Source organism: Amblyomma americanum, chromosome 5, assembly GCF_052857255.1.
Source record: "Amblyomma americanum isolate KBUSLIRL-KWMA chromosome 5, ASM5285725v1, whole genome shotgun sequence".
Lineage (NCBI taxonomy): Eukaryota > Metazoa > Arthropoda > Arachnida > Ixodida > Ixodidae > Amblyomma > Amblyomma americanum.
The window spans coordinates 69,418,508-69,429,730 of record NC_135501.1 but is presented as its reverse complement, the minus strand read 5'-3'; the positions used below and the strand labels follow the sequence as shown (position 1 = coordinate 69,429,730).

Sequence of the window (11,223 nt, the reverse complement as noted above, 5' to 3'; positions counted from 1 at the left end):
TCGTCACCTTCAGCCGACGGATCTTGCGCACCTGATAGTTTATTTGTTAGGTCATACTTTATTCACCACGTGGAAAAAGGTAATGCGTAATTTCTGTCTTTCAAAAGCCGCTATAGTGGCTCAGTGGGGATGGCGATCGGCTGCTGTCCCGAAAGACACGGGTTCGATTCCGGCCGTGGCGGTCGAATTTCGATGGAGGCGAAATCCTAGAGGCCCGTGTATTGTGCGATGTCAGTACACGTTAAAGAACCCCAGGTGGTAGAAATTTCCGGAGACCTTCACTACGCAGTCCCTCATAGCTTTAGTTGCTTTGGGAGGTTAAACCCCCCTAAACCATAAACCGTTTATGTCTTTCACTGTATTTCCTATAGGGCAGCATCGTGTTTACAAACATAGGAGGTGCTTGCGTACGCTTGAGGCGGCCGGTATATCTCTCCGCCGTTGTCTCTTATGGTAGGGGTTTACATAACACGAAGTTTGGATACTACCTTTCATGTAGAGCTCTCGAAGTTGTCTAATTCGAACGACTCTATTTTCGAACAAATTAAGTGCACGCCACCGCATGCCGCATTCTATGTGAAAATTGCGCATTTCGGAGGGAGAGACCTAGCTAACTTAGCACCCAATCGGTGCATCGGGTGCGTCCGGCCTCCCAACACGCGTTTATCATGACGTTTCAAAGAGATGTCAGATTCCCTATTGTTGATAAGTAATTTTAAACGCATTTGAAAGTACTAGCCAGTAATCAACGAGCAGCTGCATATATGGATGCTCTGTGAAAATACAGAATTATTTCGCAATGTTTTGTTTACACGCGTCTGCATGGGCGGCGGCTCCGCCCGATACCCCAACCCGGTGGTGACTCCCGCACGATCGGGCACAATTGTGGTTGAAAAATATATGACGTGCGGAACGGCGTTTCATTTATTCGCATGCTATTCTCGGATGTACTCGGATGTTTTTAACGCCGGGATGACCGTACAGGTAAATTGCGAAATCAGAAAACGTTTCCAAAACATTTGTTGCTTGCATCCCCATTGGCCGTACGCCAGATGTTACCCCCCGCAGGCGAAAGCAGTGCAGCGGCATTTTGCTTACGTCATATATCGGTGGCGGTACTAGCAAAATTATATGAAAAGATTTGAGAAGTCAAGAGTTTCCACACTGAGACTTGGAAACCGACGGCAGCCATACGGCTTACAGATTATGTCCAGTACATTATTCGAGGACTGCCACTTATTATCCATTTTGCATTTCGAGTCCATTTGGTTCTCAGCAGAGGCCACTGGTTAGGTGCCGTTGCCGAGTCTTCAAAGCGTCCTTGGAAAATGGCAGGACTATTGACTCATTGGCGCCCGCACCCCACCGCTTGCCACGCATGCCCTTTTACACTTTATTTGTCCTCTCAGAAAAAATACAAAATAACGTAAATGAAAGAGAGAGGCAGCACAGACCAGCAGCGATTTACCGGGCTTAAAGCCAATAAAAAAGAAAAGCAGCTAAACGCTAAAAAAATTTAATTAAATAGTAAACCAGGAAAATAGGAACAACAAACAAACAAAAAAGCCATAAAAACTCCAAAGGCACAGAACAGACAGAAGCACAGATAATGTCACAGAGAATGACAGCACAGATAAAGTCACAGGCATAGTTGGTCCAGACACCACACACAGGGAGAAGTACAGATAACGTCACAGATAATGTCAGCACAGATAAAGTCACATGTGCAGTTGGTCCAAACACAGTGTCAGGCCACAGAGAGATGCATCCTTGTCCAGCAAAGGAACACAGACCACTTCTCTGCACAGAGTTTACACAGGAGAAATGAGAGTGACGAAGGAACTCATCGGGAATATGGAGGAATTGCGCTGGTGATCAGATGAACCATTTGAATATGAACAGCACAAGCAGCAAGGTTATTCAAAAGGGAGGAGTAAGTAGACAGTGTAATGTCAGATGAGCAGAGAGACTTTAAACGGGAAACTAAAGGAGCAGTAAGGGAGCAACTCCGGAAGTAATGACTGACATCTTCGCACAAAATACCGCATGAGCAAATTGAAGAAGGAGATAAGCCAATTTTTTTAAAGTAGAAAGGGAATTGACCATGCCCAGTGAGCAGAGAGAGAGAAAGAGGGAAAGACGAAAAGGCAGAGAGGATAACTAGGCAGCTCCCGGTATGCACCTACCCTAGGACCTTTTACTCTTTTATTTGTCCTCTCAGAAAAAATACAAAATACCATAATTGAAAGAGAGAGGCAGCCCGGACCAGCAAAGCTTTACCGGGCTTAAAGCCAATAAAAAAAGAAAAGAATCTAAATGCTAAAAAAACTTAATTTAAAGAGAAAAGTAGGAAAATAGAAACAACAACAAAAAAACTTGGAACACCAAAGGCACGGAACAGACAGAAGCACCGATAATGTCACCGAGAATGACAGCACAGATAAAGCCACAGCCATAGTTGGTCCAGACAGCACACACAGTGAGAAGCACAGATAATGTCAGCACAGATGAAGTCACGGATGGAAGGAATATTGAGCGTATCAGGGATCCAGTTAAATAATTCTGTGCTGTCATTATTTTCTTGCCAATAAGTTCGCCATAAAATAAGTGAAGAATGATGTAAACGGAAACACACGCAACGGCGAGAAAGGGCAGAACTGTGTAAATGGACATATTGCCTAGCACTACCAGCAGCCTGGCCGGTTAACTCATTTCTAAAAATGATAGAGATCTTTAATAATGGGAATAGTTGTCGGGTTAAATGAAGTAACTGAAAACAGGGCAGAAAGCAGAGATCAGCAGAGAAAGCAGACAATCAGCGTAGAAATGAACGGGCATAGAAGGATGGTTATTAATAGCAAACGCGGCAGCAGAATGGAATGCTACAACCTCAGCGGCATAGGCGCTTGAAGGTGGTTCGAAGGATATGCGTTGTACGTATAAAATATTTTGTGTAGAGCCAAGAACAACGAAAGCAGCACCAGCACTGTGATGAGTGAATGACCTGTCAGTGTAAATATGCAATGCGCGTTGACACGAAAAGGCCAAGGCTTCCTAATAACTAAGTTGAGCGAACGAAAATTTAAATTGCAATGAGGGATGGTCAGACCAGATATTAGGTACAGGCTCAATTTCAGACGGATTGTAAATTGTTTTGCTGTTGACAACGGGTTTCCGTAAAGTAAAAAGCATAAACTCTGCACTTAATTGGTAGAAATAAATAGGCAATGGAAGAACATTGGCAAGGACATGAAGAGCAACAGTTCTCGTAGTACTGTAAGCACCAGTAAGAGCGAGAAGCGGAATGCGTTGCAACGATAAGACACGATCTCTGAGTCTGCAAAGCGGACAATACAACGACCAAGCTGGTGCGGCATAGGTGATTGCAGAAAGAATAACCTGATGATACATTAGGCGCAAATGCGATGGAGAAACACGAAAATGGAAACGGAACCAATTAAGGAGCTTGGTCGTAGATGCGATCATTTTTTCTTGCAAATGATTAACATGATGAATAAAGCATAACTGCGAGTCAAAAACAAATCCTAATAACTTAATATTGAGTTCACACTTGAGACTGTACTTGTCTATTCGTATAGTTGGTTTACGTTTGCGCAACGCCGTGACTCCAACAGAAATAAAGCAAGAACACTTTTGAGGGTTTAAGTGAACCCGATACTTGCCAAACCAGTTTTGGAGTAATAGTAAAACCTTTGAACGCAATGTTGACAACTCGCGGCTAGTATTTCCAGTGACAAGGATAATAGTGTCATCAGCATAAGCGTGATTGTGGGTTGGTGAGGAGACAGGGAGATTTAAGAGGTCATAAATTAAAATGTTCCAAAGTAAAGGTGAAAGTGGCGACCTTGCGGACTGCCGACAGAATAAGGCACAGAAAGAGTATAAGAAGGAGATTGATAGGTCAAATATCGGTTATCCTGGAAAGAAGCCAAGAGAGAATATAAATTTTTTGGACAACGATGTTGTCTTAAAAAATTCTGAAACCAAAGGGTGCCAAACACTATCAAATGCACCTGTGAAGTACAGAGAAATAAGAACCAAAGGAAGCTTTTGTTGCTGATATGTAAATATTAACTCCCACAAACGATAGGGAGCCTGAACAAAACTACGGCCACGTGTGAAACCAAACTGATTTATGCGCACTAGATTATTCTGGAACAGAAAAAAGAGCTGCCTAGCATACAGAAAACGTTCGAGCATTTTTCCGAGAGACGAATTAATGCAGATAGGCCGGTAAGAATTGGGAAGGTGCGCTGGTCTATTCGCTTTGGGAATAAAAATAATCCTTCCAACTCTCCAAGTCTCAGGAAAGTAACCCAAATGCAAAGCAGAATTAAAAATAGAGAGGAAAAACAAAGGATGATCATTAAACAAGTTGCGGACAACACGAAGAGACATTAGATCAGGGCCAGGAGAAGTCACAGCGATCGAATTGATTACAGCTTCAATCTCTGCAGCAGTCAAGGGTAAATCTTGAAATAAGCAATTATAAGGCTTTGCTATAATGTCACGAACGTGAGTACGGAAAGGAAGATCGTGGGAAAAAGTTTCTGTGGCGATGTGAGTACGACGCAGCAACTTTACAGCGTCAGGAAGCGTTTCAGTATACGTGCCATCAGAGTACTGAAGAGGAGGAATAACAAAAGGGGACCTGAGCTTGCAAAAAGCTTGTTTGTATGGCTTACCAAAGAGGAATTTGAGCGTAGCTGTGGAGAAGATCTATAAATAATTATCATGCGTGTTTCGAATATTAGATCGAAACGTGGAAAGAGCCCTATAATAAACTTAGCGGTAGAAAATTCTTAACTGAGGGTGTGAAAGGCGCTAGAAACGGCGACGAAGAGCGCGCACACTGGACCGCTCTGTGCTCAAATCAGCCGTCCACCAAATGGAACCTTCGGGAAATTGGGTTTTACCAAACGCAAGTTTCTCTTATACAGTGTCATAAAATTGTAATTGAACGTGATGAAGGGCGGACGCTGAATGGAACTGATGATTATAAAAATATTGAAGCCAAGGCAAAGAAGTTAACTCGTAATTGAACGACTCGAGCTGGCTCTGGTAAGCCGCTTAAAAGGGGACACAAGTTGGGAGGAGAACAAATATGTAATAAATCTGTGCTCGAAAAGTGATGCATCAGCATGGACTTGCCAAGAATAGCCCTGTGTTAGAAAATTTGGTGACGAGAAGCTAAGGTCAATCAACTTCAAGCATACGGAGTTTCGTAGGTTGGTAAAGAGTCCGGATTATTAAGAACGACCAGGGCATTGGAGGCCACAAAAGCTTGAGCATGAGTTCCTCTAGTGTCAGTGATCTTTCCGTCCCACAAAACGTTCTTTGCATTAAAATCTCCGCAAATGATTATTTTACCAGTGGGCGAAGTTTGCATACAAGTGGCAAGCAAAGCAAGAGCCGCTTCATAATCTGCACGAGGCGGTATGTATACAGCATTAAAAAGAAAATGATCGGTCGGTGTGAAACATAAGATCGCAACAACTTCAGGAGGGATAAAAGTTGGAAAGATATCGAAAGTAGGCATATGGAGCAATATGACGCACCTAGCGTCTTAAGGAGTGCAGATTTTGTGAAAAGTAGAGGGAAGTCCTACAACTTCATTATTGGTGGAGATGTATGGGTTGCTCACAGCCGTTATTGTATTATTGTTGTCCTGAACAGATTTAATCATCAGGGAAGTCGCGCTACGTGTGTGATCTAAACTAACTTGGAGACGCAAAATGTGATCGGGCAAGGGACGCGGGGTAACAGGAAGACTAAGGCCCATAATGACTGCGGGCGCGGATCCTACCCGCACGTTCACGCAAAAGTGAACAAGACACATGCTCCACAGGATGACCGGACGGGCGACCAGCAGCCGCGGAAGATGCACACTTGCTTCTGAGGCCCTGGACACTGCTAGTGCAAGTAGCGCAGCAAGCCTTCGAAGGATCATTTTCCAGCTTACATGCCTTCAAAGCGTGGCCATATTGAGCAGAGTAAGCGCAGAGTGGGACATGCAGATCTTCGCGGACCTCGACAGAAGTCCATCCAATAGTTACACGACGTGCCGCACATATACGGGCGAAGACAGGGGGGTCAACCTTGAGAATATGCACAAATTGTTCAGATTTTTGGGAAAAAGATAACCTAACCTTGCAGGAGGATGGGCCCAGATAGACATTGGGGTTCCGGCGGTTAAGTGCCATGACGAGGTCCTGCGGTCGCACGTCGACGTCGACCCCGGCGAGGGGAATGTGCGGGTTCCTCTGCTGGGGGACACGGTCATGGATTGAATTACGAGTGGCCTCGATCCTGGTTATAGCGGCGTTGAGGCTGTCCAGGTCCGCAGGGTCCTTGGAGGCAACCATGAGGGGGACGACGAGAAGGTTGGAGGGTAACAGCTCCAATTCCCTCGACCTCGGGGTCGATTTTTGCTTTAATCACAGCCGCCACCTCACGGCTGACGTCTGCCGAGGCCACGACAGACGTTAGTAACAGCTTATGCGGCAGTTGGTCTGGTCGGGAGCCTCCCTCAGGAGAAACCCCTGGACGGCCAGAGGACACAACCAGGGCTGCATTTGCGGCATCACCCTGTAGAAGAACAGCCGGAGCACCACGGCGTCAGTGAATAGTTTGTCTCGGCGACCGCACAAGCAAAGAAATGTGCTGTCTGGCGGTATAAGTCACAGACGACAGGCAGAAGAGCACCCCGAGCTGCAGGACCTCTCTTGTTCTCTTTGTCAAAAATGGCAGTGACAATCTCTTCATGAACTTTCATGGCGTCGGCGTCCGTGCCCAACGGTAAGCGGGTGGCTTTCGGCGACTCCAGAACCACCGGCGGCTTCAGCGAGAGGTCACCCTCAAAGTGATAGGCAGGGTCGAGGTCCAAAGGCGTACCAGAAGGCAGAAGGTTGCCCGTGTGGTCCGAGGACTGTTCTCAGACGACGGTTGGATTCACCCCGCACGAGGAGGAGCCGCCCTGCTGTGAATGGCCATCTCAAAGAGCCCGGTCGGTCATAGTCAAACTGGCAGCTGGTAGGCTTAACCAGCCAGCCGCCACGGACCAAATCCCGGCAGAACTTCTAAAAATGAGACACAGACTTCAAGGAACGGTGTCACTCGGAGGGTCCCTGAGGTCTTACCGGGCCCCTCCGAGCAACAGGATATACTAGAAGGCCCTAAAACTACAAAAAGGTGAAATTAGCAGGAGCAGCGGGACGAACCACCACCTCTACCTTGTGGTTTCTGTGAATGGCCACTTGCGGTTTGACCTGATGCGGCGTCACCCTGACGCAGCACGAAATAAACGGGATCATGGATACTTACAAAAATACGGTCTCTTGTTCTTTGGCACTTATTTCTATAAAAAAACTTAAAATAATTGAGTGATAAAGTAAATAATTGAAATTAGCCATATTAACAGCAATAAACTACTTTGCAAGTTAGATGCAAGCGGCCGTTTAAAGTTGATTGACCCTGATGTTCGCACTAGGCACTCTTCCTTTCTGTTATCAAGACGAGCTGTAACTTGTTATTCTGCACAATTATTTTCTTTACAGGAATATGGTCTGGACTTCTAATGATCGAAACCTTAATTTACATCATGTCATACTTCAAATCCTACCAATACAGTGCGCCCGGAATCAAATTTTTTGCAGTCTCTCACGTCAGAGCCATCGGGCCTTCGCTGTTGTCGCATCTGGCGTCCAATTACGGCGTCCAGGGTTGCTTACTAGTTACCGGGGAACTAATGTTAAACCTATTTCCCTTGACACTGATGCTTCGATACCCTCGACCGCTCACCTGTCCGCAGTTTTTCTGTTGCTGGATTTGGTCTGGCAAAAAACAAAGCAGGCATGACTATCTCCGGCGAAACAACGCCGGAAGGCACTCAGAGCACAAAAATTAAATTAATCGAACGTGCTCAGGGCGAAAGCAAAAACCACACGCTACCTTCGCCATCCGCGGGTCCCACCGGCAGCTTGTGGTGTTTTCTTTTGCTTTGTAACCAACTACATATCACCGAAAAAAAATGACTACACTTTTAAGTTCCGATTCATTAACGCCGCAAATAAAATTTCATAGAAATATTTCCTTAAGATTTTTGGTTTCGGTGACAGTTGGCTCTCTCCATACACCGCAGCAGTGGCATAGTGGTCTGAGCATCCGTCTTGCATGCGGGAGGTGCGGGGTTCGATCCCCAATGACGCCGGGTGCCCAAAGCTGATACAATGGGTGCAAGCTTTCCCCTGGTCTGGTGCTGGGCTTACTTAGGGTGAAATGATAGGAAAATGGGTCCTTGACCCCACCTTGAGTGGAGCAAAAACCCTTGTGCCATCGCGCTCTTCGGCCACAGATGCCTTTGCGGCATAAAAATTCGTCATCATCATGGCTGGCAATGAAGCTTCCACGTTGGCCAATCTGGCTGTTTTTGACGGCTATGCAAAAAAAAATTTGGGCTCGTCCGGGATTTGAACCCGGGACCTCTCGCACCCGAAGCGAGAATCATACCCCTAGACCAACGAGCCGGCATGTGGTCAGCGCTGCGACCGCCTAACCTTTTTTGCGGTAGTTCCAGCCGTAACCATTTCGCCGTGCAAAGCATTCATTCATTATTCCCTTGAAATTGCTCTTTCTCAGGTGCCGATTTTGTTCGAACGGGAACGTTCATGGTTCGCATCAAAAATAAATGCAAGATTGACTGCGGCGGCAGCCGCTCTTTTGCAGCGGAGGTTACTACACAATTTTCTGACGGTGTGGTTTGCTGCTTAGAAAAATTACATGCCGTTGACTATACATTCATTCAAGCTGGGTGTAATTCAGCAATATTTAGGAGCCCCTCGCGCTTGCTGTTATGCATTCCGTACTGGACGATTAGTTTTTTCTGACTTCCTGACCCTAACACATGGCTCTATTACCAGAGGAGAAAATGAATTGCCCATTGTCACTGATATACTAAGCAATCCACAAAAAAAATTTGACCGTGAAACATTTGATGAACACAATTTTGTCATATACTGTAAGATTTCACTATAAATTCAATATTCCCGCAGATCACCTGGTGGCAGTCTGGAATGTTTTCTATTAATGCTTTTGTTATTGTCAAAAGCATTCCCCATTGGTTTTTTATGGCAGACTTAAAGGTAAGATACTTCAAAATGATAGATTTTGCTGCATATAAGAAAAATGACTGATTAGCTTCAATATTTCTAGAACAACGTTTTACAATTTTCTAATTTTCAAATTTTTTGTTCGAGACACGGCTTTCACTGTTGAGCTTGGCCTTAATTTAAAATTTATTTTTCATTATTTTCACAATTTGCAGGGCCGGATTATGGTGCGCTGCTGCTTTATTATGACGCCTCATTGGAATGTGAACCTAGAAACAAGGCTGAATATACCGCTCACAAAAAACTGATTGGAGATTGGCGTAGTCGGGACGTGGCCCTCGTCAAGCTGTTGCTAGCTCATGACAACGCAGCTAGCTGGGAGAGGACAAGGCAGAGGAAAAAAGAGAAAACCACCTGCATAACTTGTGCTGGTTGAATATGTTCTTAACTCATTGTTCATATTTGTGTTAATTAGGAAGTATGGTATCGTGCATTAAAATTTATTATCCGCCTAGTCATTTAAACTTGTAATACTGAAGCAAGCTGTGAAAAGCACCGTAATTATTTTTTCCAGTTACAACTCTCACGTATCCCTGTTTCGTCACTGGCTGAACGAATTTGTTGGCTTATAGTTTGGCTATCGTTGGCTTTATGTGGTTTGGCGCATTATGGCAGTGAAGCTTGCTACAACGAAAAAGAAAAGCTGGCAGAGAGGACATTCGCCGAGCCTGCAGTTCTTTTCAATTCTGTTACTTTGCGCAGTGCTATATTTCATTAAATTTATTTATCCTATGCAGCCATAAAAGAGCATTACATGGGAAGGGGGCAGGGGGGGGGGGGGGGGAGGAGCAAACAACACATAGCAGGAAGTAAACAATATTAAAAAGTAGAGGAGCAGTCGCATTTCTGTGTAAGTACCTAAATTGACGATGCAACACAGCTATAAAAGCTAAACATCGCATATCTGCCGAAACACACTAAACACTGCAGCTGGAGAAGCCTCCTGCCTCAGCGAGCAGGTATAGCATGCCTTTTAATAACAATTCATTCATTCATTCATTCATTCATTCATTCATTCATTCATTCATTCATTCATTCATTCATTCATTCATTCATTCATTCATTTATTCATTCATTCATTCATTCAAAAGCGGGATGGAGCTTTAGTGCTTTACTTCTGTGGGGTGCGCACTTGTATGACGCTTCACATCCTTGAGAGTTTCGCTAGCCCATCGTTTGGAGACACAGTCGTAGAAGCAGCTTCCTTGATGCACTGAGACAAGCAGAAAAGGGCAGCCGCATGCAGGACAGGAACCTTCCCTTCAAAAAGCGAGCAGGTGTTCTGGACACCCTTGCTGTGTTTTGAGGTCCCCTTGACCAGGGAATGTAAACTGCCTGTATTGAGATGTTCAGGTTATCCCTGTCTCAATACATTGCTTACGAGCAAAATTGCAGACTCCCACTGTAGCACTGTCCTTTTTCACGCGCCGATTTTGATCGAACGAGAACTTTCATGGATCGCCTGAAAAATAAATGCGACTGATTACTACGCCAGCCGTTCAAACGCAGGTTATTACAAAATTTCCTGACGGCAGTGGTTTGCTGCTTAGAAAAATTGCATGCCTTTGACTAGACATACTGGCAAGCTGGATGCAATCTAATAATTTGGAGCCCCGAAAAATTTTTGTCAGATTTTTGTCAGCCCCTATATGAGAGGAGAAAGTAAATGACCGATTGTCAGAAACCCCAGCAATACTGGAAAAATATTTGAGGAAGAAACCGTTGATGAAAGCATTTTATCATATAATGTACGATTTCATTATAAAATTCAGCATATCCGCAGATTACCGGACGCCAGCCTGTTTTTTCTATTTGCGTTTTTGCTATCGTCAAAATCTTTCCCCATTGGTTTTGTATGGCGCACTTACCAGTTCGATACGATCGATGAAAAAACTTTAAAAGCAAGGTTTTCCTGCACATAGGAAGAATGAAGTATGACCTACAACATTTACTTAACAGTATTTTACAATTATAGAATTTTCTAAATTTTTGTCACGAGATTGTTGGACATGAATATGCAAATCCATTTCCCACC

General features: G+C 44.6%; 1 non-coding gene across 1 annotated transcript; it reads right to left on the bottom strand.

Moving 5' to 3' along the window:
• Positions 1-8,474: 8,474 nt before the first annotated feature.
• Positions 8,475-8,546, bottom strand: TRNAP-CGG (transfer RNA proline (anticodon CGG)). The gene has a single exon. It is a non-coding gene; the product is annotated as a tRNA-Pro (tRNA).
• Between the last annotated feature and the right edge of the window lie 2,677 nt (positions 8,547-11,223).